Raw genomic sequence first — 27,772 nt, 5'->3', positions numbered from 1 at the left:
ACGTAAACATCGGAAATACGTAAGAGACAAAAAAGATTTTTAGACAGGATTGATATACATAAAAAGAGGTACAGAAAACATCTACAATCATTACAATAAATATACTGACATATCTGAATCAGACGATCAGTCAGGCAGTAAGGGTGCCCACCCCAACACTGAGAGATATAAGGCAAAAAACAAATGGAAATACGGGTACAGAAGGCCAAATAGGAGTCAGACAAATAGAGGCCAAGGTGCTGGAGCTCAACAACATAACCTATATAACTAACAGAGAAGCACTTCGAATCAGTATAACTATACGAATCCTAATTATCAACAACAGCAGATATGGACACAAAATCCAGGATCTCAGACAATAGCACAAAATACTGGAAATTTGCAGGATACATCCTTGGCATCCTACTCCTCTGTACCGCAACTAATACCTCAAACTCAACAATCAGTGGCGGTGGCCCATCCACATATACAACCTGGAGGGGGAACAAATCAACAACAACCCCATTTTTTAGGAGGAGGCATCCAACTCAGAGACAGGGAGAAGTGGGGATACTTACAAAACCCACTACACCCCAGACCCACTTAGGGACTGATGGACAAATGCAGATATGTAACCTCTCAAAGATACAGTTAACATCAGACCAGGAGTCAATCTTACGTAAGGGGTTATCCTTCACCCCGACCCCCAAATTTAACCCTTTTATATGGGCCAAAGATATTAACCTCTTTGCGAGAAAGCTCGCCTTGCATAAAGTACATAAAAATAATTCTAGTAATTGGGGTGAAAATAGAAGGAGAGATGAACAAGTGATTACTGACCTGACGGATCTTCTGGAGGAGAATGAGATGGGAGTCAGATCTGTGGAGCTTCCAGCTTTCTCCACCTTAAAACCCAAGTGTAAAACAACACCAACATTTAGTCAATTTAATAACAGACACCTTCGTCAAAATGGTGTGTTCAGAAATCGAAAAAGTAACACCTAGTAGACATAATAATAATCTTACCAAAAATGAAAACCAAGCTCTTCAAGAATTAGAAAAAAATGATCAAATAGTCATCAAGCCCTCCGATAAGGGGGGCAACATAGTAATCATGATGAGAGACGATTATAAAAATATGGTGTTAAGATTGCTGGAAGACCAAAGCACCTATAAGAGACTAGATCTAAACCCCACAAACAAGTATGTCACAGAACTGAAAAACATCCTGCTGGATGGGAAATCGAAGGGCATGATTACAGAAGAGGAATATAAGGCAATGTTGAATTTCAAACCCACTATGGCAACGTTTTATGCGTTGCCCAAAATTCACAAACAAAAGGACCCAATTCCAGGACGCCCGATAGTATCGGGAAATGACAACCTAACAGAAGGAATCAGTTCATATGTAGATCAAATCCTATCACCCTTTGTGGCTTCCTTGCCCTCATACATAAAAGATACCAGAGATGCTGTCTCCCGGCTCGAAGAGATCACATTCCCACCGGGCACATTTGTTGCGAGCCTTGATGTAGAGGCCTTGTACACTAATATTGAACATAAATTGGGAATAAAGGCAGTAGAGCACTTTCTCAACACTAGAGGTACACAATTCACAGAGCACAATAAATTTGTCACCACTCTTCTTTACTTCCTACTGACACATAATTACTTCACATTTGATGGTCACTTTTATTTACAGCACAAAGGCACAGCAATGGGCACAGTATGTGCACCGAATTTTGCAAATTTATTTTTAGGGTGGTGGGAGGACACAATAGTATTTTCAGATGAGCACGAGGAATTCACGAAGCACATATTATTTTGGGGGCGATATATAGATGATGTCATTTTGTTTTGGGATAGCACTATCACTCTATCTAATAAGTTTGTAAATAGCCTGAACAACAATAAGATTGGAATGCACTTCACATCAGAAATCAAGTCCAACTCTTTATCCTTTCTGGATTTAGAGATCTCTTTTGAGCCTGGAGGCAGCATACAGACCAAAGTATTTAGAAAAACCACATCTACTAATAGCTTTCTCAATTGGAAAAGCTTCCATCCGAGACCTCTCAAAAATGGCATACCTATAGGCCAATATCTCAGAGCCAAACGTAATTGTTCAAATGAAGCTACTTTTTTGGAGGAGAGTAAACTCCTATATCATCGCTTTCTAGCCAGAGGTTATCCGAAAAAGACTCTACACCGTGCTTTTGCGAGAGCTAGGGACACCCCAAGGGTAGAACTACTGAGAGAGAAAAAAATTGATGAACAACCACGCCTGGTGAGATGCATAGGAAAGGTAAAAGGATCCCATCCATGTGGAGGATGTAATTTCTGCAGGTTTATGCCAAAGAAAAAAGAATTTGTTAACATCACAGATGGACGTAAATATGAAATTCGAGAATTCATAAATTGTCAGACCACCGGAGTAATCTATCGCAGAATGTGGGTGCCCAAAGATGTATGTGGGCAAGACCACACAACAGCTAAGGAGGAGAATATCCCAACACCTTAGCACAATTAGAACAGGTGTAGATACCCCTCTAGCAAGACACATTCGTGAAATACACAGGGGAGATATGTCAAATTTAAAGTTTTGGGGTTTTCTTAAACCCCGCCTGGGTCCAAGAGGAGGAAACCTAGATAAAAAACTGTTGAGAGAGGAGGCAACATGGATATATAGATTGAAAACCCTTAGCCCACAGGGACTGAATGAAGGGTTTACCTTTTCGGCCTTTCTCTAAAGAAGCCTGCCTATCATTCAAGAGTTTATTATGATTATCAAAAACACTTAAATATAAGTTACAACTATCTACACAGTGAGCATATGTCGAGTCAAAATCAAACTTATAGCCAATTAACATAGGTATCTATATACCAATATAGGCCCCATTGGATTTAAATAAATATTATCTAATCTAAGACCATATAACGTATCTATCAAAAAATAGGGTAACATAAAATACTAATGGAATATGCAAACAGTGCACCATAATACTTACCTATGGAGATGGGAGGACGTGGAGAGACGGGTTGTTCTCTGCGGATGAGTGGAGAACTATAGGAGAGAGAGACCCATCCATCTAAAAAAGAAAAGTAGAGAAAAATGTTGTAAAAAAAGAAAAGAAGGAATAAAAGAGAGGAAAAAAGAGAAAGAAAGCTAAAACTGATAAAGGATTAAGTAATATTCCAATACACTCCAACCCTCCCCCTCTCCCCCCCCCCCTTCTCCCTATTATCTCTTCAATCTTTCCTTCCCTTCTCTTCCCCCCTCCCCCTCCTTCCCCTCTCTCCCCCCTCCCCCCCCTCTCCCCCCCCTCCCCTAACTCTATCCTTTTCTTTCTCCCCCCTTCCCCCCTCTCCCCTTCCTTAATTCTCCACCTCCATAAAACTCATGTCATTTTATATATCAAGATCTCCAATATCCATGAGGAAAACTAGATAGATATAGGATGACCCTTTAGTCCAAGATGGACACTAACATCAATAATAGATTAATACATATATCCATTTAATGGGACCTAAAATAGGTATGTAACAATACATGAGTCTACTCCCTAAATAAACCTAAGAGCTCGCGCATACAGTTCTGCGCATCTACCTGTCAGAAATAAACAGCTCGCGCACGCGAGAATGCGCATACGAAATAATGCACAAAGTGATAGAGGATCCAGACAGAGAGATCGCGCAGCCTACGTCACATGCAGACGTAGTGGGTAAACAAAGGAAGGGATTGGCCAATGCGCTAAACAAGAGCGCGGTTGGCCGGGAGGCCATCTGGGTGGGACTCCGATTTGAGCATGTACCCATCAATCAAAATGGCATGTCCAATGTGTGGAGCTTCTCTGGCAGACGCACCCTATTGGCTAAGATAACATCCTGTAATTAATTAGTGACGCTACAAACAGAGGCTATAAGAATGACTGACATCGCATCCACGCTCAGTTGCCCGCTACCTCTTGATAACGCTACGTCGTAGCGAAACATGTTGAGGGGGGCAGAGTGGAGTTTTTAACAATCCTAGCACTGCTGTTCCTTGCAATCTAGTGAGTGTGACCTGCAGGCACACGGGGTTGCTTTAATACAAACATATCATCATCAGCAGAGACATCTGCGCAAGCAAATTATCTCATCTAAATAGCAAATAGAGGAAACAGTGCTATTTGTTTTTAAATAGTGTGTAGAACCTAATAAAGTATATGGAATTTTAACAAGTTAATTAGTATATGGGAAACAAGGGTTATTTTTGGATTCCCAAAAGGGAATCTATAGGGAATTAAATAAACAAATGTTACCCTCCATATACTGGTCTATACCAGTTATGGTGGCTGATTGGCCGGCGCTCAGACCACCTGATTTGCCAGGCCTTCAGCATAAAGCAGTGGAGAACGATCCTGTGCCGAGCAGAACCAGTCATCAGGGAGGATTACCGGAATGCTATACACAACGGCACCAAAAGTTATTGATACCAAGGAGGGGCCACGGCTGATTGGCCGGCGCTCAGACCACCTGATTGACCAGGTCCGCCACATCACGCAGTAAAGAACGGTCCTGGGCCGAGCAGAATTATTCATCAGGGAGGATGACCACAATGCTATACACAATGGCACCAAAATTTATCAATACCAAGTAGGTGCTGCGGCTGATTGGCCCGGCACTCAGACCACCTGATTGGCCAGGCCTGCCGCATCACGCAGTGAAGAACTGTCCTATGCCAAGCAGAACTAGTCACCAGGGAGGAGGACCAGAATGCTATACACAATGTTACCAAAATTTACCAATACAAAGGTGGGGGTGCGGCTGATTGGCCCGGCACTCAGACCACCTGATTTGCCAGGCCTTCAGCATAAAGCAGTGGAGAACGATCCTGTGCCGAGCAGAACCAGTCATCAGGGAGGATTACCGGAATGCTATACACAACGGCACCAAAAGTTATTGATACCAAGGAGGGGCCACGGCTGATTGGCCGGCGCTCAGACCACCTGATTGACCAGGTCCGCCACATCACGCAGTAAAGAACGGTCCTGGGCCGAGCAGAATTATTCATCAGGGAGGATGACCAGAATGCTATACACAATGGCACCAAAATTTATCAATACCAAGTAGGTGCTGCGGCTGATTGGCCCGGCACTCAGACCACCTGATTGGCCAGGCCTGCCGCATCACGCAGTGAAGAACTGTCCTATGCCAAGCAGAACTAGTCACCAGGGAGGAGGACCAGAATGCTATACACAATGTTACCAAAATTTACCAATACAAAGGTGGGGGTGCGGCTGATTGGCCCGGCACTCAGACCACCTGATTGGCCTGGCCCGCCGCATCACGCTGTAAAGAATGGTCCGATGTCGAGCAGAATTAGTCATCAGGGAGGCAGGGAATGACACAAGTGCGGGAGTACTGATTGGTTGGCACGACACTTACATGTGTACTTACCTGAGAAAGCAGAGTATTTCTGAAACAGTTACCTACCTAAATGAATAAAGAAAATTCTCCTGTTTAATTTGAAAGTGTATTCAAAAGTTAAAACAAACTATATACAGTATAGATATCTTCTGAGATAACACCCCTACAAAAAAAAATAAAACATTAAAGGGGTGCTCCAGCGTAAAGAACATGTTGGGAGGCCATGATCGTGACATCACGACCAGGCCCCCTTGTGATGTCATGCCACGCCCCCTAAAGTCATGTCTATAGAGGGGGCATGTTGAACGACACACCCCCTCCCATAGACATGACTGGAGGGGGCATGGACCCCCGCGATCAGACATCTTATCTCCTACCCTTTGGATTGGGGATAAGATGTCTAGCAGCGGAGTACCCCTTTAAGTCACATTGGGCAGGGAATAGTGCAATCCTGCTCTCATCCAGATCCACTATCCCCGCCCACTTGTGTAATCGCCCTTAGCGACAATTCCCCAGTTTGGAGACAGTCTCTTCGCTGTCAGACAGGCCGGATCAAACCAAGAGAGCTCGAAGTACCAATACGCTAGGCAAGAGGGAAGTCAAAATACAAAGTGTTACAACACTCCCCGACAGGTAGAGGAAGCCGCCACTTGGAATGATCCCCTTCTCCAGGAACGCAGGTTGGTTCCAGCCGACCGTCCAACTCCCGACCGGAGGGTACGAATGCGGCTGCTCCCGATCAGCAAATCAGTCGAACTCCTTCCATAGCTAGAAATAACGATAACGCTGTCCCAATAGTAATTCCCCCCACAAACAAGACCAGCTCCGTCTTGAGGGTCAAACAGGAATGAATTTAATGGGGCTACCTGCCCGGTATTAATGCAGGTCTCCACCAGGTGGACACTCCCCTAGGGGACCTGATGGAAGACTGTAAAACATAGTGGACAGTAGCCAATCGCAGTGGCTTCAACATAAGCCCTTCCCACTTTACCCATACCTCCCTCCTCTCTATCCCCCAGACAACTGGGAAGAAATCCAATTATCTCCCAGGAAGAAGAAATCCAATTATCTCCCAGGACAGAGACAATCGCCATCCCAGAACACAACAAGAAAACACATTGAAACATATAAATGACGAAATAGAAGGCGGGTGGCAGCTTCCAGCGGTGTTTGGTAGATAAAGGGTCCATTTTTAGTTCCAAAGGATTTGTACCGAACACTGCTGATTTTTCCTCGGGTCCCAAAATCGGCCGCCGCCTCGTGGTCGGCGAATGACGACCACCCGTACGAATGGAATGGAGAGGTATTAAGGAAAAAATGTGTGCAGCTCACAAATCTGAAATCCGAGGATATAGTTGGTTATATGCCGAAACCCCAACGGCCAGGAATAAATAGTATATGAAAAGAAAATATATAACCAATCCTTCTAGGATTTTACCCCGAAGGGTACACAATGAATTCCAAAATAATATAGAGAAATTTCAATTGATATAAATTTTATTAGACATATATAAAACAATTATATGAAATTGTATAAAATTATTCTAATCCTGGCAAAGATATAATATAGGTGAGTATTCCACTGGGCCCTAGTGGTATTGATCACCTAAAGTGGGAAGACTTTGTTCTAACAACCATAGATATATAAAAAAAAAATAATAAAAAAATTGTTAAAAAATTATAAAAATATACCGGTCTGAAAAAACATATAATGTCCTTTTCTGATGCAACTGATATAATATCTTTGGGATATATAGATGGACATGTAATGTATCCACTGTGCAGTTATTTTTTCAGTCTATTGGCTGATACAGGCTTGGTCTGGTCTGTATTGGATACTGCTGTCACAATGTATCTCACCCGCTCCTGACGCTCGATGTTATCTCCGTCCACCACACGCCGGCTGCGCTGGCACAGGGCTGTCACTTGTGCAGAGTTTTACTTGTGCAGAGTTTTACTGTACAGGGGTGCGTTTGGCACAACGTCCCCAGTGGTCTCAGTGTTGCTCCTGTGATGGTATTACAGGGCGGGCGCAGCGCTGGCGTCCCTCGTGGTGGATGATGATGGAGAGTGGTAATTTCTCAGGGCGGGTGGAGGATGGATCTTTCCCAGCAGGTTCAGGTTGGTGGAAAATCGCTGTGTAAGTCCAGATCAGACTGCAGCTGCGGTGGTTGTTGCTTCCAATAAATGGTAAGTCTCTATGCCAGGTTCACACCATCAGTATATTGCAAGGTGCGGCAATTTACATAGACGCGTTTCAGGGTTCTTTTGCTAAATTGCATGACCCTTTCTTCAGTAGGAGAAATAAAGAATGTATTGAAGCTTCTCTTATGGATGATTTATATATGGTGGTTCACATTTGGAGCTAATTCGTTAGAAGATCAGAGATAATATCTGGCCTGGATTACACATCTGAATCTAATGTCTATTAGTCCAGTTCAGACTGGGTGAGAACACTTATTCACATATATGTGTATTATACTAAAGGAGAGCAGTTAAACAGCAACCTGGATCATAATACTATAAACACAAGAATATAAATGGTTATGAGTTTGAATAATATTCTATAGAATCGCAAAAAACTATTGTCTGTGAATACATATTGCTTAAAGACAATGAAGAGATAACAATAGTATATTCATATATTCTTAACGTATTTTGCATATAAATAAAATAGAAAATAAATAGAAATATGTGTAAAAGAAAAGTGTATTAAAAGTGCATGAAAATTAAATAAATAAAAACAATAATAGAAATGAAAATAAAAATGAAGATAAAAATAAATAAAAATGGATAAATATGATATGAAATGAAATATAATAAAAAAATAAAAATAAAAATAAAATAAAAAATATAAAAATAAATAAAAATGAAAATAAGGATGAAAATATGATAAAATAAAATAAAATACAATAAAATGAATGAAATAAAATGAAATATGGAAAAATGATTAAACATTTTAAATGAAAATAATATTACAGAGTAGCAAAGTGGAGATTGTATATCATGTTGGGGATGGAGATAACTTCCTTCCTTTTTATTATATTTCATTTCATATCATATTTATCCATTTTTATTTTTATTTATTTTTATCTTCATTTTTATTTTCATTTCTATTATTGTTTTTATTTATTTAATTTTCATGCACTTTTAATACACTTTTCTTTTACACATATTTCTATTTATTTTCTATTTTATTTATATGCAAAATACGTTAAGAATATATGAATATGCTTTACTATTGTTATCTCTTCATTGTCTTTAAGCAATATGTATTCACAGACAATAGTTTTTTGCGATTCTATAGAATATTATTCAAACTCATAACCATTTATATTCTTGTGTTTATAGTATTATGATCCAGGTTGCTGTTTAACTGCTCTCCTTTAGTATAATACACATATATGTGAATAAGTGTTCTCACCCAGTCTGAACTGGACTAATAGACATTAGATTCAGATGTGTAATCCAGGCCAGATATTATCTCCGATCTTTTAATGAATTAGCTCCAAATGTGAACCACCATATATAAATCATCCATAAGAGAAGCTTCAATACATTCTTTATTTCTCCTACTGAAGAAAGGGTCATGCAATTTAGCAAAAGAACCCTGAAACGCGTCTAGGTAAATTGCCGCACCTTGCAATATACTGATGGTGTGAACCTGGCATAGAGACTTACCATTTATTGGAAGCAACAACCACCGCAGCTGCAGTCTGATCTGGACTTACACAGCGATTTTCCACCAACCTGAACCTGCTGGGAAAGATCCATCCTCCACCCGCCCTGAGAAATTACCACTCTCCATCATCATCCACCACGAGGGACGCCAGCGCTGCGCCCACCCTGTAATACCATCACAGGAGCAACACGGAGGCCACTGGGGACGTTGTGCCAAACGCACCCCTGTACAAGTAAAACTCTGCACAAGTGACAGCCCTGTGCCAGCGCAGCCGGCGTATGGTGGACGGAGACCACATCGAGCGTCAGGAGCGGGTGAGATACATTGTGACAGCAGTATCCAATACAGACCAGACCAAGCCTGTATCAGCCAATAGACTGAAAAAATAACTGCACAGTGGATACATTACATGTCCATCTATATATCCCAAAGATATTATATCAGCTGCATCAGAAAAGGACATTATATGTTTTTTCAGACCGGTATATTTTTATAATTTTTTAACAATTTTTTTATAATTTTTTTTATATATCTATGGTTGTTAGAACAAAGTCTTCCCACTTTAGGTGATTAATACCACTAGGGCCCAGTGGAATACTCACCTATATTATATCTGTGCCAGAATTAGAATAATTTTATACAATCTCATATAATTGTTTTATATATGTCTAATAAAATTTATATCAATTGAAATTTCTCTATATTATTTTGGAATTCATTGTGTACCCTTCGGGGTAAAATCCTAGAAGGATTGGTTATATATTTTCTTTTCATGGAATGGAGAGGTGTCTGCGGTTAACCACAACATTCTAATTGGGGCCAAGAGGTTAACCAGCAGATGGATCCGTCACACAGCTCCCCCCTTGTGGGACACTCAATGTTTTGCTCGGGAATGACTTGGCCCCTTTGGTTTCCACTTATGCTCCAATGGGACCTGCGGATGTTAACCCAGTGACTACCCGGCTTGACCCTTTTGGCGGGTCAACTTGGGGATGACTGGACTAGGAGGTGGTAAGAACGTCGGTTTGCCGAGACAATCCATCTGCATTCCCGTTCTGCTTACCGGGTCAGTAGCTGATGGTGAAGTTGTATGGTTGTAAGGCCAGACTCCACTGCAGCAGTCTTCCATTGTCTCCTGAAACCTGGTTAAGCCAGACTAGGGGATTGTGGTCCGTCACAAGGGAAAATTCCCGTCCATACAAATAAGGGCTTAACTTTTTAAATGCCCAGACCAGGGCCAAGCATTCCCTCTCCACTGCCGCATAACTCACTTCTCGGGTAACAGCTTTCTACTGAGATATGCGACAGGGTGTTCTTCTCCATCTTCCCCGACCTGGCACAGCACAGCCCCCAGTCCAAACATGGAAGCATCTGTGTGGACGAGAAACCGTTTGTTAGGGACTGGGGCAGCCAAGACAGGGGCATTCACAAGAGCTTGTTTAAGGGCTTGAAATGCAGCTTCACAAGCTGGAGACCACAGGACCTGCTTAGGGAGATTTTTCTTGGTCAGGTCAGTCAGGGGTTTAGCAATAGTGCTGTAGTCGGGGACAAAGCATCTATAGTACCCTGCTGTCCCTAGGAAGGCTAGCACCTAAGTCTTAGTGATAGGTGTGGGCCAGTTAGCTACTGCCTCTATCTTGGCTGGCTCGGGTCTCTGGCTCCCACACCCCACTCTGTGACCCAAGTATTGCACTTCAGCCATGCCTAAATGGTACTTTTCTGGCTTCAATGTCAGGCCAGCGGCCCGAATTTTGTCCAGGACTACCCCTACATGCACCAGGTGTTCCTCCCAGGACCCACTGTAGATCACAATGTCATCCAAGTATGCACAAGCAAATTCCTGGAATCCATCGAGAAGTCTATCCACCATGCGCTAGAAGGTAGCCGGGGCATTCTTCATCCCAAATGGCATGACCGTGAATTGGTACAAGCCAAATAAGGTGACGAAGGCCGACTTGGGGATAGCATCCTCGGCCAGGGGAATCTGCCAGTAGCCTTCACACAGGTCTATGGTGGTCAGATAGCCCTGGCAATGCGGTCTAATAATTTGTCTACCCGGGGCATCGGGTAGGCGTCAGTGGTGGTCCGCTCGTTCAGTTGCCTGTAGTCCACACAGAACCGGGTGTTCCCATCCTTCTTAGGCACCAGGACTACAGGCGAAGCCCATGGGCTATCGGAGGGTTTGATGACCCCAAGCTGGGTCATCTCCTGTATCTCCTTCCGCTTTCCTTCTCGGACAGCTTCAGGGATACGGTAAGGGTGTTGTCGCAGAGGGTTCTGTCCAGGGGTCTCTACCTTATGTACAGCTAGGGTAGTGTAGCCGGGCTCTTGGGAGAACGTCGCCTGCTTCTCCCACAGAAGCTGTCTTGCCTGTCCCTTCTCTGTGGGGCTCAATCGGTCACCAAGCTGTACAAGGCTGGTAAGGTCAGTCTGGGAGTCCCTTTCTAACAAATCGGGTAAGGGTAAACTCTCTGTATCGTCTGCAGCAGGGGCACATACTGCAGCGATATCCTCCAGTCTCTCCTGATACTCCTTCAGCAGGTTCACATGAAAGGATCGCTGGATCCTCTCATCTGAACAGCTGGCTATAAGGTAGGTAGTATCACATACCTGAGCTAACACCTTATACGGGCCCTGCCAAGATGCTTGCATCTTGTTTGCTTTCACAGGTTTGAGCACTAGCACTTTCTGCCCAACCTGAAAGACTCGCTGTCGGGCACCCTGATCGTACCACCTCTTCTGTCTCCCCTGGGCCACTGGAGATTTTCTCTTACCATCAGAGACAGTTTCTCCATGCGGTCCCAGAGTTCCAGGACATACGGCACTATGGGGGTCCCTTCTTGCTCTGTCTCCCCCTCCCAGTGGCCTCTAATGAGATCTAGGGGTCCGCGGACCCTTCTCCCATATAGCAACTCAAAGGGGGAGAACCCAGTAGATTCCTGGGGCACCTCTATGTAGGAAAACAACAGATGAGGCAGGAATCGCTCCCAGTCTCTGCAAGTGTCGGAAAAGGTCCTCAACATCTATTTGAGGGTGCCATTAAATCGCTCGCAGAGACCGTTAGTCTGTGGATGATAAGGTGAGCTAAGCAGTGGTTTAATGCCGCACACCTTCCACAGTTGTTGGGTGAGCACAGCGGTAAATTGGGTTCCCTGGTCAGAGAGAATCTCCTTAGGGAACCCAACCCTGGTAAAAATCCTAACCAGGGCATCAGCAACGGTCTCTGCCTTTATATTAGACAGCGCTACTGCCTCTGGGTAACGGGTGGCGTAGTCCACCACGGTGAGAATACATTTCTTACCGGATGGACTAGCCCTGGCCAGTGGACCTACAATGTCAACAGCTATGCGGGCAAAGGGCTCCCCAATGATAGGCATAGACATAAGCCTAGCTCTTGGGTGGTCCCCCCGCTTTCCTACCCGTTGACAAGTGTCACACATACTACAATATATCCCCATAGCCTGATTGAAATTTGGCCAAAAGAAGTTCTGCAGGATTCTATAGGCTGTGTGGCGGGATCCTAGATGTTCAGTTAGCTGTCGATTCGGCAGAGGGGCAACACTCTTTGGGGAAGGCTTAAGGATCCTATATAACCTGTCCCCCACCCACTCATACCGCTCCCCATCTACTCCTTCTCCAGTATCCGCCCTGTCTCTTTACTTCTGGAGCGTCGGATCTGCTTCGGTTTCCCTCCCAATCTCCTCCGGTGAATCCCAGCTAACAAAGGTCGGTTCTAGGTTACCAGTTGGGGAATCGGGTTTTACCTGGGTCTCAACAGCAGGTGAGCTGGTTCCAGCAGCACGGGTCTGAGCACGGGTAGTCACTGGGTTAACATCCGCAGGTCCCATTGGAGCATAAGCGGAAACCAAAGGGGCCAAGTCATTCCTGAACAAAACATCGACAGGTAAGTCTTTCATGACCCCCACATTCACATGTCCAGTGCCCGCTCCCCAATCCAAATTAACCCGGGCAACAGGTAGACGGAATACGGCACCTCCTACTACCCTCACTGCTACCGTATTGCCAGTATGTTGGTGTTCCGAAACCAGGTTCTTTTGAAGCAGGGTCATAGTGGCTCCGGTGTCTCTCAGACCAGTGACCATTTTGCCATTCAGTTTAACGGTCTGCCTGTGCTGTTGACGGTTATCCTGTTGGGCTGCTTGTACTGGGTCTTTCTCATGTAGTATACCCCAAACTTCCTCCTGCTCAAGACAGTGAGCGGAGGATTGGGGTGGCTGCTGATTTCTGCCGGCTGGTCTTCTCCATGACTGGGCTTGGTTGGAATTGCTCAACGGGCACTCTGATCTCTTGTGCCCCAATTGTTTGCACCCATAGCACCGGATAGGCTGGGAGTAATTCCGGGAGTTGAATCGGGCTAGTTGAACATAATTGTTAGCTGGTGGCATTGTGGGGATGTGTTGCGCTGGGGGGGTGATACACAGTAGAGGTTGGAGGTGCTGCCGGTTTGTACTCCACTCGTGTAGGGACCTTGGTTGTTGCCTGGTCCAGCTTCCGTGCATCTGTGTACTCATCAGCCAGACGAGCAGCTTCGGGTAAGGTAGCGGGTTTGGGGTCCCTAACCCACTCTCGGACTCCTGCAGGTAAACGATCAAAGCAGTGCTCCAACAAAAACACTTGTAGCCCCTCTTCCCCAGTTACCGCTTGGCACCCTGCCATCCAGTGGGCTGCGGTGTGGTGTAGTCTGCATGCCCACTCCACATAGGAATCGCCAGCTTGTTTGTAAGTCTCCCGGAATCGCCGCCGGTACGCCTCAGGAGTTACAGCGTATCTGACCAAAAAGGGCATCCTTTACTGCCCGGTAACTTGTAATTTCCTCCTCTGGGATGGCCCGAAACGCCTCACTGGCCCGGCCAGATAACTTCCCAGAGAGGATGGTGACCCATTCTTCTGCAGGGTTGGGGCCAAAGTGTGCCAGCCTTATCTGGACTGCCCGGTTAAATTGTACCTCCTCAGGTGTTAAATCCAGTATGCCAGGCACATTAGCTCTCTCCATTCCCTGTGCCGCATCCATTTCCAATAATATGGCAATAATCTCTCTTTTCTTGAGATTACTCGCTGATTGTCCTCTGCGTTCCAATACATCTTTAAGGGTAGCCCGCCTTAATTCTCCATACTGCATTTCCATCCTGGGATGTGTTGCTGGCCTTCTGGGCGATGGGATTTGATCCGCCGTTTGCCACCAATTGTTAAAACACTCCCCGACAGGTAGAGGAAGCCGCCGCTTGGAATGATCCCCTTCTCCAGGAACGCAAGTTGGTTCCAGCCGACAATCCAACTCCCAACCGGAGGGTACGAACGCGGCCGCTCCCGATCAGCAAATCAGTCAAACTCCTTCCATAGCTAGAAATAACGATAACGCTGTCCCAATAGTAATTCCCCCCACAAATGAGACCAGCTCCGTCTTGAGGGTCAAACAGGAATGAATTTAATGGGGCTACCTGCCCAGTATTTGTGCAGGTCTCTACCAGGTGGACACTCCCCTAGGGGACCTGATGGAAGACTGTAAAACATAGCGGACAGTAGCCAATCGCAGTGGCTTCAACATAAGCCCTTCCCACTTTACCCATACCTCCCTCCTCTCTATCCCCCAGACAACTGGGAAGAAATCCAAATATCTCCCAGGACGAAGAAATTCAATTATCTCCCAGGACAGAGACAATCGCCATCCCAGAACACAACAAGAAAACACATTGAAACATATAAATGACGAAATAGAAGATAAAGGGTCCGTTTTTAGTTCCATAGAATTTGTACCGAACACTGCTGATTTTTCTTCGGGTCCCAAAAATGGCCGCTGCCTTGTGGTCGGCGAACGACGACGACCCGTACGAATAGAATGGAGAGGTGTCTGCGGTTAACCACAACGTTCTAATTGGGGCCAAGAGGGTAACCAGCAGATGGATCCGTCACACAAAGCAATCCATCAACTAAATCTCCCAATATTTTCAAATTCCCATCAAGGCTCTCACCCCACCGGGACTAATTATCCGTAACTAGGGAACCCCATAGATTGTATTATATAAAACTTCTCTTTATTATTTAATCTTAAAAATGCTAAGGTGTGGCAGAAATCAAAATATAAATGTGTAGTTTAAAATGACAGCTTCCGGATCATTTGTTATGGAGTACATACTCCTATTACACCTCAGTCATTGATAAAGCTGGTTACGGCCTGCGAAACGTCGGGGGGTGTTAGTGTGGTGCATACTCCTATTACCGTATTTTTCGGCCTATAGGACGCTCCGGCATATAAAACACACCCAATTTTAAATGAGGAAAATCTAGAATACAATGTAAAGTATAGGTCACAGTGATCTTCAACCTGCGGACCTCCAGATGTTGCAAAACTACAAATGCCAGCATGCCCGGACAGCCGTTTGCTGTCTGGACATGCTGGGAGTTGTAGTTCTGCAACATCTGGAGGTCCGCAGGTTGAAGACCACTGGTATAGGAGGTAATATTCACGTGTCCCCGCCACTCCGGACCCGTCATCGCTCGTCACCGCTGCCCTGGATGTCGCCCTCCATCGATGTCGCCGCATCCCCGGGGTGTTCCGGTCGCTCCGGAACGTCTCTGCTGCCTGGTATCCTCGCTCTCCATCGCCGCCATCACGTCGCTACGCACGCCGCTCCTATTGGATGACGGGGCGGTGTGCGTGATGACGAAGGAGAGCGCCGGCCATGCAGGGGATCCCGGCACAGAGCAGACACCGAGGAGGCAGGTAAGGTCCCGCCCGGTGCAGCCGGGTTAGTGTCACTTTCACTTCAGATGCGACGGTCAGCTTTGATCGCCGCGTCTGAAGGGTTTATATACGGCATCACCACGATCGATGATGTCCTGTATAAGCCGCGGGTCCCGGCAATCGATGGCCGCAGGGATCACCACGATAGGTGTGTATTCGCCGTATAATACGCACCAACTCCCCCCCCCCCAGTTTTGGGGAAGAAAAAGTGCGTCTCATACGGCGAAAAATACGGTATATCCCTCTTGGTCAACCTAATAGCCCCCTACACGGATGCTGAGGATCTCCTCCATGGGATTTACTGATTTTCCGACATTAATATTTTGATCCAGACATGCTGCTGATTAAAAATGCACCACACTAACACCCCCCCCCCCCTCGACGTTTCGCCGGCCGTAACCAGCTTTATCAAGGACTGAGGTGTAATAGGAGTATGTACTCCATAACAAGTGATCCGGAAGCTGTGATTTTAAACTACACATTTGTATTTTGATTTCGGTCACACCTTTTTTGAACATAAAATAATAAAGAGAAGTTTTATATAATACAATCTATGGGGTTCCCTAGTTAGGGATAATTAGTCCCGGAGGGGTGAGAGCCTTCATGGGAATTTGAAAATATTGGAAAATACAAAGCAAGGCCCAACCAGATGGACTACAAGGCACAGAAGGGCAGACAAAAGAATAAGCAATAAACAAGAGCTCCGAGAAACGTGACGGGAAAACTGACAGAACACTGGAGACACCGGTGTAAGCTGTAATGACAAGCTAAGTCCAGCAGCAGACTGAAGCCTTAAAGGGGTTCTCCACCATAAAGTGACTTTAATACCTGTCAGACAGTAATGGACATTGTTAGGAAGGATCCGTGCATGTCTTGGGGCTAAATGGCTATGTTCCCTCCCTCCAACCACAAGTCCCATGATTCCTTATTTGTATGTGTGAGGTCACTTTTCTCCCTCCCACACATCAGTCACCCCACCCATTGAAACACACCTGTGCTCCCTTCCATGCAATAGACCAGTATTTTCTAACCAGGGTGCCTCCAGCTGTTGCAGAATTATCTCCTTCCCACCCAGCGGTCACTCCACCCATTGAAGCACAGACAGGCTCCCTTTGAACACCTGACTAGTGATGTAATGTCTCGGGCCGCACTGCAACCTGGTAAAACTTGAGACGACACTCATTTTGTATGCTTATAAAAATAAACATCGGGGCAAAGATCACATAAGAATTGTGAGATCACCATGAAACACAGGTACAGACACTATATTACGGACTACACTAACTTTACAGCCCCTGTAGCATAGTCACATAAAAAACAAAAACTGGAATACCCCTTTAACCCCTTGCCGCAAATGGACTTTCATTAATGTCCATCTGCAGCTCCCGAGGTATGACGCGTGCTCAGCAGGTGAGCGCGCATCATACCCGGTGGGTCCCCATTGCTATAGGCAACTCGGACCCACGGCTAATGCCGGACATCGCCAATCGGGCTGATGTCCGGCATTAACCCTTTAGACGCGGTGATCAAAATTGATCACCGCGTCTAAAATGAAAGTAAACATTGCCGGTGAACTCAGTGGTGCTGTTGGGGACCGTCGCGGTGAAATCGCGATGTCCTGAACAGCTTGCTGGATGTGATGAGGATCCCTACCTGCCTCCTCGCTGTCCGATCGCCGAATGACTGCTCCGTGCCTGAGATCCCAGTCAGGAGTAGTGGAGCGGCGATAACACTGATCAATGCTATGCTATTGTATGGCAGTGATCAGTGTAGGAAATCAGTGAGTGCAATGTTATAGTCCCCTATAGCCCCTAACTGTGTAAATAAAAATAAACATATGTGGTATCGCCGCGTGCGTAAATGTCCGAACTATAAAAATATATTAAGGACACATGACGCACTGGAACGTCATGTGTCCGCTCCGATCTATAACGCTGGCTAATAGCACGCGGCATTGATCGCGGTGCCGCGCGCTATTAACCCTTTACACGTGGCGTTCAAAGTTGAACGCCGCGTCTGAAGTGAAAGTGAAAGTATGCCAGTTAGCTCAGTGGGCTGTTCGGGATAGCCGTGGGGAAATCGCGGCATTCCGAACAGCTTACAGGACAGTGGGAGGGTCCCTACCTGCCTCCTCGCTGTCCGATCGCCGAATGACTGCTCAGTGCCTGAGATCCAGACATGAGCAGTCATCCGGCAGAATCATCAATCACTGGTTTCCTATGAGAAACCAGTGATCAATGTAATAGATCAGTGTGTGCAGTGTTATAGGTCCCTATGGGATAACAATGATCAGTATAAGAGATCAGTGTGTGCAGTGTTATAGTCTCCTATGGGATAATAATGATCAGTATAACAGATCAGTGTGTGCAGTGTTATAGGTCCCTATGGGATAACAATGATCAGTATAAGAGATCAGTGTGTGCAGTGCTATAGGTCCCTATGGGATAACAATGATCAGTATAACAGATCAGTGTGTGCAGTGTTATAGGTCAATATGGGATAATAATGATCAGTGTAAGAGATCAGTGTGTACAGTGTTATAGGTCCCTATGGGATAACAATGATCAGTATAAGAGATCAGTGTGTGCAGTGTTATAGGTCCCTATGGGATAATAATGATCAGTGTAAGAGATCAGTGTGTGCAGTGTTATAGGTCCCTATGGGATAACAATGATCAGTATAAGAGATCAGTGTGTGCAGTGTTATAGTCTCCTATGGGATAATAATGATCAGTATAAGAGATCAGTGTGTGCAGTGTTATAGGTCCCTATGGGATAATAATGATCAGTATAAGAGATCAGTGTGTACAGTGTCATAGTCTCCTATGGGATAATAATGATCAGTATAAGAGATCAGTGTGTGCAGTGTTATAGGTCCCTATGGGATAACAATGATCAGTATAAGAGATCAGTGTGTGCAGTGTTATAGCCCCCTATGGGATAACAATGATCAGTATAAGAGATCAGTGTGTGCAGTGTTATAGTCTCCTATGGGATAATAATGATCAGTATAAGAGATCAGTGTGTGCAGTGTTATAGGTCCCTATGGGATAATAATGATCAGTATAAGAGATCAGTGTGTACAGTGTCATAGTCTCCTATGGGATAATAATGATCAGTATAAGAGATCAGTGTGTGCAGTATTATAGTCTCCTATGGGATAACAATGATCAGTATAAGAGATCAGTGTGTGCAGTGTTATAGGTCCCTATGGGATAATAATGATCAGTGTAAGAGATCAGTGTGTGCAGTGTTATAGGTCCCTATGGGATAACAATGATCAGTATAAGAGATCAGTGTGTGCAGTGTTATAGCCCCCTATGGGATAACAATGATCAGTATAAGAGATCAGTGTGTGCAGTGTTATAGTCTCCTATGGGATAATAATGATCAGTATAAGAGATCAGTGTGTGCAGTGTTATAGGTCCCTATGGGATAATAATGATCAGTATAAGAGATCAGTGTGTACAGTGTCATAGTCTCCTATGGGATAATAATGATCAGTATAAGAGATCAGTGTGTGCAGTATTATAGTCTCCTATGGGATAACAATGATCAGTATAAGAAATCAGTGTGTGCAGTGTTATAGGTCCCTATGGGATAATAATGATCAGTATAAGAGATCAGTGTGTGCAGTGTTATAGTCTCCTATGGGATAATAATGATTAGTATAAGAGATCAGTGTGATCAGTGTTATAGTCTCCTATGGGATAATAATGATCAGTATAAGAGATCAGTGTGTGCAGTGTTATAGTCTCCTATGGGATAATAATGATCAGTATAAGAGATCAGTGTGTGCAGTGTTATAGGTCCCTATGAGATAATAATGATCAGTATAAGAGATCAGTGTGTGCAGTGTTATAGGTCCCTATGGGATAATAATGATCAGTATAAGAGATCAGTGTGTGCAGTGTTATAGTCTCCTATGGGATAATAATGATCAGTATAAGAGATCAGTGTGTACAGTGTTATAGGTCCCTATGGGATAATACTGATCAGTATAAGAGATCAGTGTGTGCAGTGTTATAGTCTCCTATGGGATAATAATGATCAGTATAAGAGATCAGTGTGTGCAGTGTTATAGGTCCCTATGGGATAACAATGATCAGTATAAGAGATCAGTGTGATCAGTGTTATAGTCTCCTATGGGATAATAATGATCAGTATAAGAGATCAGTGTGTGCAGTGTTATAGGTCCCTATGGGATAATAATGATCAGTATAAGAGATCAGTGTGTGCAGTATTATAGGTCCCTATGGGATAACAATGATCAGTATAAGAGATCAGTGTGTGTGCAGTGTTATAGGTCCCTATGGGATAATAATGATCAGTATAAGAGATCAGTGTGTGCAGTGTTATAGTCCCCTATGGGATAACAATGATCAGTATAAGAAATCAGTGTGTGCAGTGTTATGGTCCCTATGGGATAATAATGATCAGTATAAGAGATCAGTGTGAGCAGTGTTATAGTCCCCTATGGGATAACAATGATCAGTATAAGAGATCAGTGTGATCAGTGTTATAGTCCCCTATGGGATAACAATGATCAGTATAAGAAATCAGTGTTATAGTCCCCTATGGGATAACAATGATCAGTATAAGAAATCAGTGTGTGCAGTGTTATTGGTCCCTATGGGATAATAACGATCAGTATAAGAGATCAGTGTGTGCAGTGTTATTGGTCCCTATGGAATAACAATGATCAGTATAAGAAATCAGTGTGTGCAGTGTTATAGTCTCCTATGGGATAATAATGATCAGTAGAAGAGATCAGTGTGTGCAGTGTTATAGTCTCCTATGGGAAAACAATGATCAGTATAAGAGATCAGTGTGTGCAGTGTTATAGTCCCCTATGGGATAACAATGATCAGTATAAGAAATCAGTGTGATCAGTGTTATAGTCTCCTATGGGATAACAATGATCAGTATAAGAAATCAGTGTGATCAGTGTTATAGTCCCCTATGGGATAACAATGATCAGTATAAGAAATCAGTGTGTGCAGTGTTATAGTATCCTATGGGATAATAATGATCAGTATAAGAGATCAGTGTGTGCAGTGTTATAGATCCCTGTGGAATAACAATGATCAGTATAAGAGATCAGTGTGTGCAGTGTTATAGTCCCCTATGGGATAACAATGATCAGTATAAGAAATCAGTGTAATCAGTGTTATAGTCTCCTATGGGATAACAATGATCAGTATAAGAGATCGGTGTGTGCAGTGTTATAGTCTCCTATGGGATAACAATGATCAGTATAAGAGATCAGTGTGTGCAGTGTTATAGTCTCCTATGGGTTAACAATGATCAGTATAAGAGATCAGTGTGTGCAGTGTTATAGTCTCCTATGGGATAATAATGATCAGTATAAGAGATCAGTGTGTGCAGTGTTATAGTCTCCTATGGGATAATAATGATCAGTATAAGAGATCGGTGTGCAGTGTTATAGTCTCCTATGGGATAATAATGATCAGTATAAGAGATCAGTGTGTGCAGTGTTATAGTCTCCTATGGGATAATAATGATCAGTATAAGAGATCAGTGTGTGCAGTGTTATAGTCTCCTATGGGATAATAATGATCAGTATAAGAGATCAGTGTGTGCATTGTTATAGTCTCCTATGGGATAATAATGATCAGTATAAGAGATCAGTGTGTGCAGTGTTATAGTCTCCTATGGGATAACAATGATCAGTATAAGAGATCAGTGTGTGCAGTGTTATAGTCTCCTATGGGATAATAATGATCAGTATAAGAGATCAGTGTGTGCAGTGTTATAGGTCCCTATGGGATAACAATGATCAGTATAAGAGATCAGTGTGATCAGTGTTATAGTCTCCTATGGGATAATAATGATCAGTATAAGAGATCAGTGTGTGCAGTGTTATAGGTCCCTATGGGATAACAATGATCAGTATAAGAGATCAGTGTGTGCAGTGTTATGGTCTCCTATGGGATAATAATGATCAGTATTAGAGATCAGTGTGTGCAGTGTTATAGGTCCCTATGGGATAATCATGATCAGTATAAGAGATCAGTGTGTGCAGTGTTATAGTCTCCTATGGGATAACAATGATCAGTATAAGATCAGTGTGTGCAGTGTTATAGGTCCCTATGGGATAATAATGATCAGTATAAGAGATCAGTGTGTGCAGTGTTATAGTCTCCTATGGGATAACAATGATCAGTATAAGAGATCAGTGTGTGCAGTGTTATAGGTCCCTATGGGATAATAATGATCAGTATAAGAGATCAGTGTGTGCAGTGTTATAGTCTCCTATGGGATAATAATGATCAGCATAAGAGATCAGTGTGTGCAGTGTTATAGTCTCCTATGGGATAATAATGATCAGTATAAGAGATCAGTGTGTGCAGTGTTATAGTCTCCTATGGGATAATAATGATCAGTATAAGAGATCAGTGTGTGCAGTGTTATTGTCTCCTATGGGATAATAATGATCAGTATAAGAGATCAGTGTGTGCAGTGTTATAGTCTCCTATGGGATAATAATGATCAGTATAAGAGATCAGTGTGTGCAGTGTTATAGTCTCCTATGGGATAATAATGATCGGTATAAGAGATCGGTGTGTGCAGTGTTATAGTCTCCTATGGGATAATAATGATCGGTATAAGAGATCAGTGTGTGCAGTGTTATAGTCTCCTATGGGATAATAATGATCGGTATAAGAGATCAGTGTGTGCAGTGTTATAGGTCCCTATGAGATAATAATGATCAGTATAAGAGATCAGTGTGTGCAGTGTTATATCTCCTATGGGATAACAATGATCAGTATAAGAGATCAGTGTGTGCAGTGTTATAGGTTCCTATGGGATAACAATGATCAGTATAAGAGATCAGTGTGTGCAGTGTTATAGTCTCCTATGGGATAATAATGATCAGTATAAGATATCAGTGTGTGCAGTGTTATAGTCTCCTATAGGATAACAATGATCAGTATAAGAGATCAGTGTGTGCAGTGTTATAGTCTCCTATGGGATAATAATGATCAGTATAAGAGATCAGTGTGTGCAGTGTTATAGTCTCCTATAGGATAACAATGATCAGTATAAGAGATCAGTGTGTGCAGTGTTATAGTCTCCTATGGGATAATAATGATCAGTATAAGAGATCAGTGTGTGCAGTGTTATAGTCTCCTATGGGATAATAATGATCGGTATAAGAGATCAGTGTGTACAGTGTTTAGTCTCCTATGGGATAACAATGATCAGTATAAGAGATCAGTGTGTGCAGTGTTATAGTCTCCTATGGGATAATAATGATCAGTATAAGAGATCAGGGTGTACAGTGTTATAGTCTCCTATGGGATAACAATGATCAGTATAAGAGATCAGTGTGTGCAGTGTTATATCTCCTATGGGATAACAATGATCAGTATAAGAGATCAGTGTGTGCAGTGTTATAGGTTCCTATGGGATAACAATGATCAGTATAAGAGATCAGTGTGTGCAGTGTTATAGTCTCCTATGGGATAATAATGATCAGTATAAGAGATCAGTGTGTGCAGTGTTATAGTCTCCTATAGGATAACAATGATCAGTATAAGAGATCAGTGTGTGCAGTGTTATAGTCTCCTATGGGATAATAATGATCAGTATAAGAGATCAGTGTGTGCAGTGTTATAGTCTCCTATGGGATAATAATGATCAGTATAAGAGATCAGTGTGTGCAATGTTATAGGTCCCTATGGGATAACAATGATCAGTATAAGAGATCAGTGTGTGCAGTGTTATAGTCTCCTATGGGATAATAATGATCAGTATAAGAGATCAGTGTGTGCAGTGTTATAGTGTCCTATGGGATAACAATGATCAGTATAAGAGATCAGTGTGTGCAGTATTATAGTCTCCTATAGGATAACAATGATCAGTATAAGAGATCAGTGTGTGCAGTATTATAGGTCCCTATGGGATAATCATGATCAGTATAAGAGATCAGTGTGTGCAGTGTTATAGTCTCCTATGGGATAACAATGATCAGTATAAGAGATCAGTGTGTGCAGTGTTATAGGTCCCTTTGGGATAATAATGATCAGTATAAGAGATCAGTGTGTGCAGTGTTATAGTCTCCTATGGGATAACAATGATCAGTATAAGAGATCAGTGTGTGCAGTGTTATAGTCTCCTATGGGATAATAATGATCAGTATAAGAGATCAGTGTGTGCAGTGTTATAGGTCCCTATGGGATAATAATGATCAGTATAAGAGATCAGCGTGATCAGTGTTATAGTCCCCTATGGAATAATAATGATCAGTATAAGAGATCAGTGTGTGCAGTGTTATAGTCTCCTATGGGATAATAATGATCAGTATAAGAGATCAGTGTGATCAGTATTATAGTCTCCTATGGGATAACAATGATCAGTATAAGAGATCAGTGTGTGCAGTGTTATAGGTCCCTATGGGATAACAATGATCAGTATAAGAGATCAGTGTGATCAGTATTAGTCTCCTATGGGATAACAATGATCAGTATAAGAGATCAGTGTGATCAGTATTAGTCTCCTATGGGATAACAATGATCAGTATAAGAGATCAGTGTGATCAGTATTAGTCTCCTATGGGATAACAATGATCAGTATTAGTGTCCTATATATAACACTGCAAAACAAAAAGTGGGAAAAAAAGTGTTAATAAAGGTCATTTAACCCCGTCCCTATTAAAAGTTTGAATCACCCAAAACACAGTGTAAATAAAAATAAACATATGTGGTATCGCCGCGTGCGGAAATGTCTGAATTATAAAAATATATCATTAATTAAACCGCACGGTCAATGGCGTGCGCGCAAAAAAATTCCAAAGTCCAAAAGAGCGCATTTTTGGTCACTTTTTAAATAATGAAAAAATGAATAAAAAGCGATTAATAAGTCCAATCAATACAAAAATGGTTCCGCTAAAAACTTCAGATCACGGCGCAAAAAATGAGCCTCATACCGCCCCTTATACGAAAAAATTAAAAAGTTATAGGGGTCAGAAATGACAATTTTCAACGTATTAATTTTGGTGCATGTAGTTATAATTTTTTTTAAGTAGTAAAATCAATCAAACCTGTATAAATTGGGCGTCCTTGTGACCGTACGGACCTACAGAATAAAGAAAAGGTGCAATTATTACCAAAAACTGCACTGCATAGAAACGGAAGCCACAAAACTTACACAATGGCTTTTTTTTTTTTTCAATTTTGACACAAAAATAATTTTTTCGGGTTTCGCTGTAGATTTCGTAGTGAAATTATTAATGGGATTACAAAGTAAAATTGTTGGCGCAAAGAACACGCCCTCATGTGGATTTTTGGGTTATGAGAGTGTTATGATTTTTAGAAGGTGAGGAGGAAAAAAACAAAAGTGCAAAAATGAAAAATCACCAAAGAGGGAAGGGGTTAAAGGGGTACTCCACTGGCCAGCGTCCCGAACATTTAGTTCCGAACACAGTGTGTGCGCTGGGGGGGTGGGGGACATGCCCCCTCGTGATGTCACACCATGCCCCCTCAATGCAAGTCTATGGGAGGGGACGTGGCGGCCGCCACGTTCCCTCCCATAGACTTGCATTGGGGGGGGGGTCATGAGGGGGCGTGGCCGACCCCCGCAGAGTGCACACATACTTTGGCAGTGCTGTGCCCCAATAAAAGTAGGGGGTTGGATTGTAGGCTATGCTTTACCATGTAGGGGGCTGTAAGATATCTGTGGAGGAGGACCTGGATGAGGAGGACCTGGAGGAGGACCAGGATGAGAAGGACTTGGAGGAGGACCAGGATGAGAAGGACCTGGAGGAGGACCAGGATGAGAAGGACCTGGAGGAGGACCAGGATGAGAAGGACCTGGAGGAGGACCAGGATGAGAAGGACCTGGAGGAGGACCAGGTTGAGAAGGACCTGCAGGAGGACCAGGTTGAGAAGGACCTGGAGGAGGACCAGGTTGAGAAGGACCTGGAGGAGGACAGGTTGAGAAGGACCTGGAGGAGGACCAGGTTGAGAAGGACCTGGAGGAGGAGCAGGATGAGAAGGACCTGGAGGAGGACCTGGGAGAGGAGGACCTGGAGGAGGAGGACCAGGATGAGGAGGACCTGGAGAAGGACTTCGATGAGGAGCACCAGGATGAGGAGGAACGGGAGGAGGACCTGGATGAGGAGGACTTGGATGAGGAGGACCAGGATGAGAAGGACCTGGAGGAGCATCTGGATGAGGAGGACCTGGAGGAGGACCAGGATGAGAAGGATCTGGATGAGGAGGACCAGGAGGAGGAGGACCAGGATGAGGAGGACCTGGAGGAGGACTTGGATGAGGAGGACCAGGATGAGAAAGACCTGGATGAGGAGGACTTGGATGAGGAGGACCTGGAGGACTTGGATGAGGAGGACCTGGAGGAGGACCTGGATGAGGAGGACCTGGAGGAGGACTTGGATGAGGAGCACCAGGATGAGGAGGACCTGGATGAGGAGGACTTGGATGAGTAGGACCAGGAGGAGGACCTGGATGAGGAGGACTTGGATGAGGAGGATAGGTGGCAGAGATCAGGTCAGTATAACCGTGGAGGTGTGACTTGTGTGGCCTTGTTGCGGTGGAGCATCGTTCTGCAAGATGTTGACCCAGTGCGCTGTGAAACACGTATTGGCCATAACTACTGCTCCAAGCACCGTCACATGTACTGACAACTGCATGGAGTGGCCCACCCTGATGATTGTATAGTGAGGAGGAGTGGCCACTGGGTATGTGCCATCTGGGCTGTTTATAGCCGACACTACCACCGCTACCCTCCAGCTCTGACAACGTCGCCTCCTCCTTGTTCCCACATTTTGTCCAAAACCACCACATCATAGTCCTCCTTGTGGTACCCGCTACTCCTCTTAGTCTCTTCTGATGTCTCATAAGCTCCTCCCCCCCTCACCATAGGGGGTCTCCATGACTGACACTAACACCACGCCTACCAGCAGTCTGACTACCACAGCTATGCCCAGCCTCTGCAATGCACCCCAAAAGCTGACGGTCCTCACACAACTCCTGTCCTTAGTACCCAGGGTACTGTCTCCTCGGACCTACACCTCCCACCAGTCCGCCACGTCCTACTGTACGCTGCCTACTACACCTCCCACCAGTCCTACTGTACGCTGCCTACTACACCTCCCACCAGTCCTACTGTATGCTGCCTACTACACCTCCCACCAGTCCACCACGTCGTACTGTACGCTGCCTACTACACCTCCCACCAGTCTGCCACGTCCTACTGTATGCTGCCTACTACACCTCCCACCAGTCTGCCACGTCCTATTGTATGCTGCCTACTACACCTCCCACCAGCCCGCCACGTCCTACTGTATGCTGCCTACTACACCTCCCACCAGTCCGCCACGTCGTACTGTATGCTGCCTACTACACCTCCCACCAGTCCACCACGTCCTACTGTATGCTGCCTACTACACCTCCCACCAGTCCGCCACGTCGTACTGTATGCTGCCTACTACACCTCCCACCAGTCCACCACGTCCTACTGTATGCTGCCTACTACACCTCCCACCAGTCTGCCACGTCCTACTGTATGCTGCCTACTACACCTCCCACCAGTCCGCCACGTCCTACTGTATGCTGCCTACTACACCTCCCACCAGTCCGCCACGTCGTACTGTATGCTGCCTACTACACCTCCCACCAGTCCACCACGTCGTACTGTATGCTGCCTACTACACCTCCCACCAGTCCACCACATCGTACTGTACGCTGCCTACTATACCTCCCACCAGTCCACCACGTCCTACTGTATGCTGCCTACTATACCTCCCACCAGTCCACCACGTCGTACTGTACGCTGCCTACTATACCTCCCACCAGTCCACCACGTCCTACTGTACGCTGCCTACTACACCTCCCACCAGTCCACCACGTCCTACTATACGCTGCCTACTACACCTCCCACCAGTCCACCACATCG

The 27,772-nt window shown here is 44.4% G+C and overlaps 1 pseudogene; it reads left to right on the top strand.

Annotated features, from left to right (window-relative positions):
• The window catches only part of LOC130298050 (zinc finger protein ZFP2-like), a 308,006-nt pseudogene that overhangs the window by 252,924 nt on the left and 27,310 nt on the right, over nt 1-27,772 (top strand).

The sequence above is a fragment of the Hyla sarda genome (assembly GCF_029499605.1).
Source record: "Hyla sarda isolate aHylSar1 chromosome 1 unlocalized genomic scaffold, aHylSar1.hap1 SUPER_1_unloc_19, whole genome shotgun sequence".
NCBI lineage: Eukaryota > Metazoa > Chordata > Amphibia > Anura > Hylidae > Hyla > Hyla sarda.
This window is presented reverse-complemented; position numbering and strand designations above follow the sequence as displayed.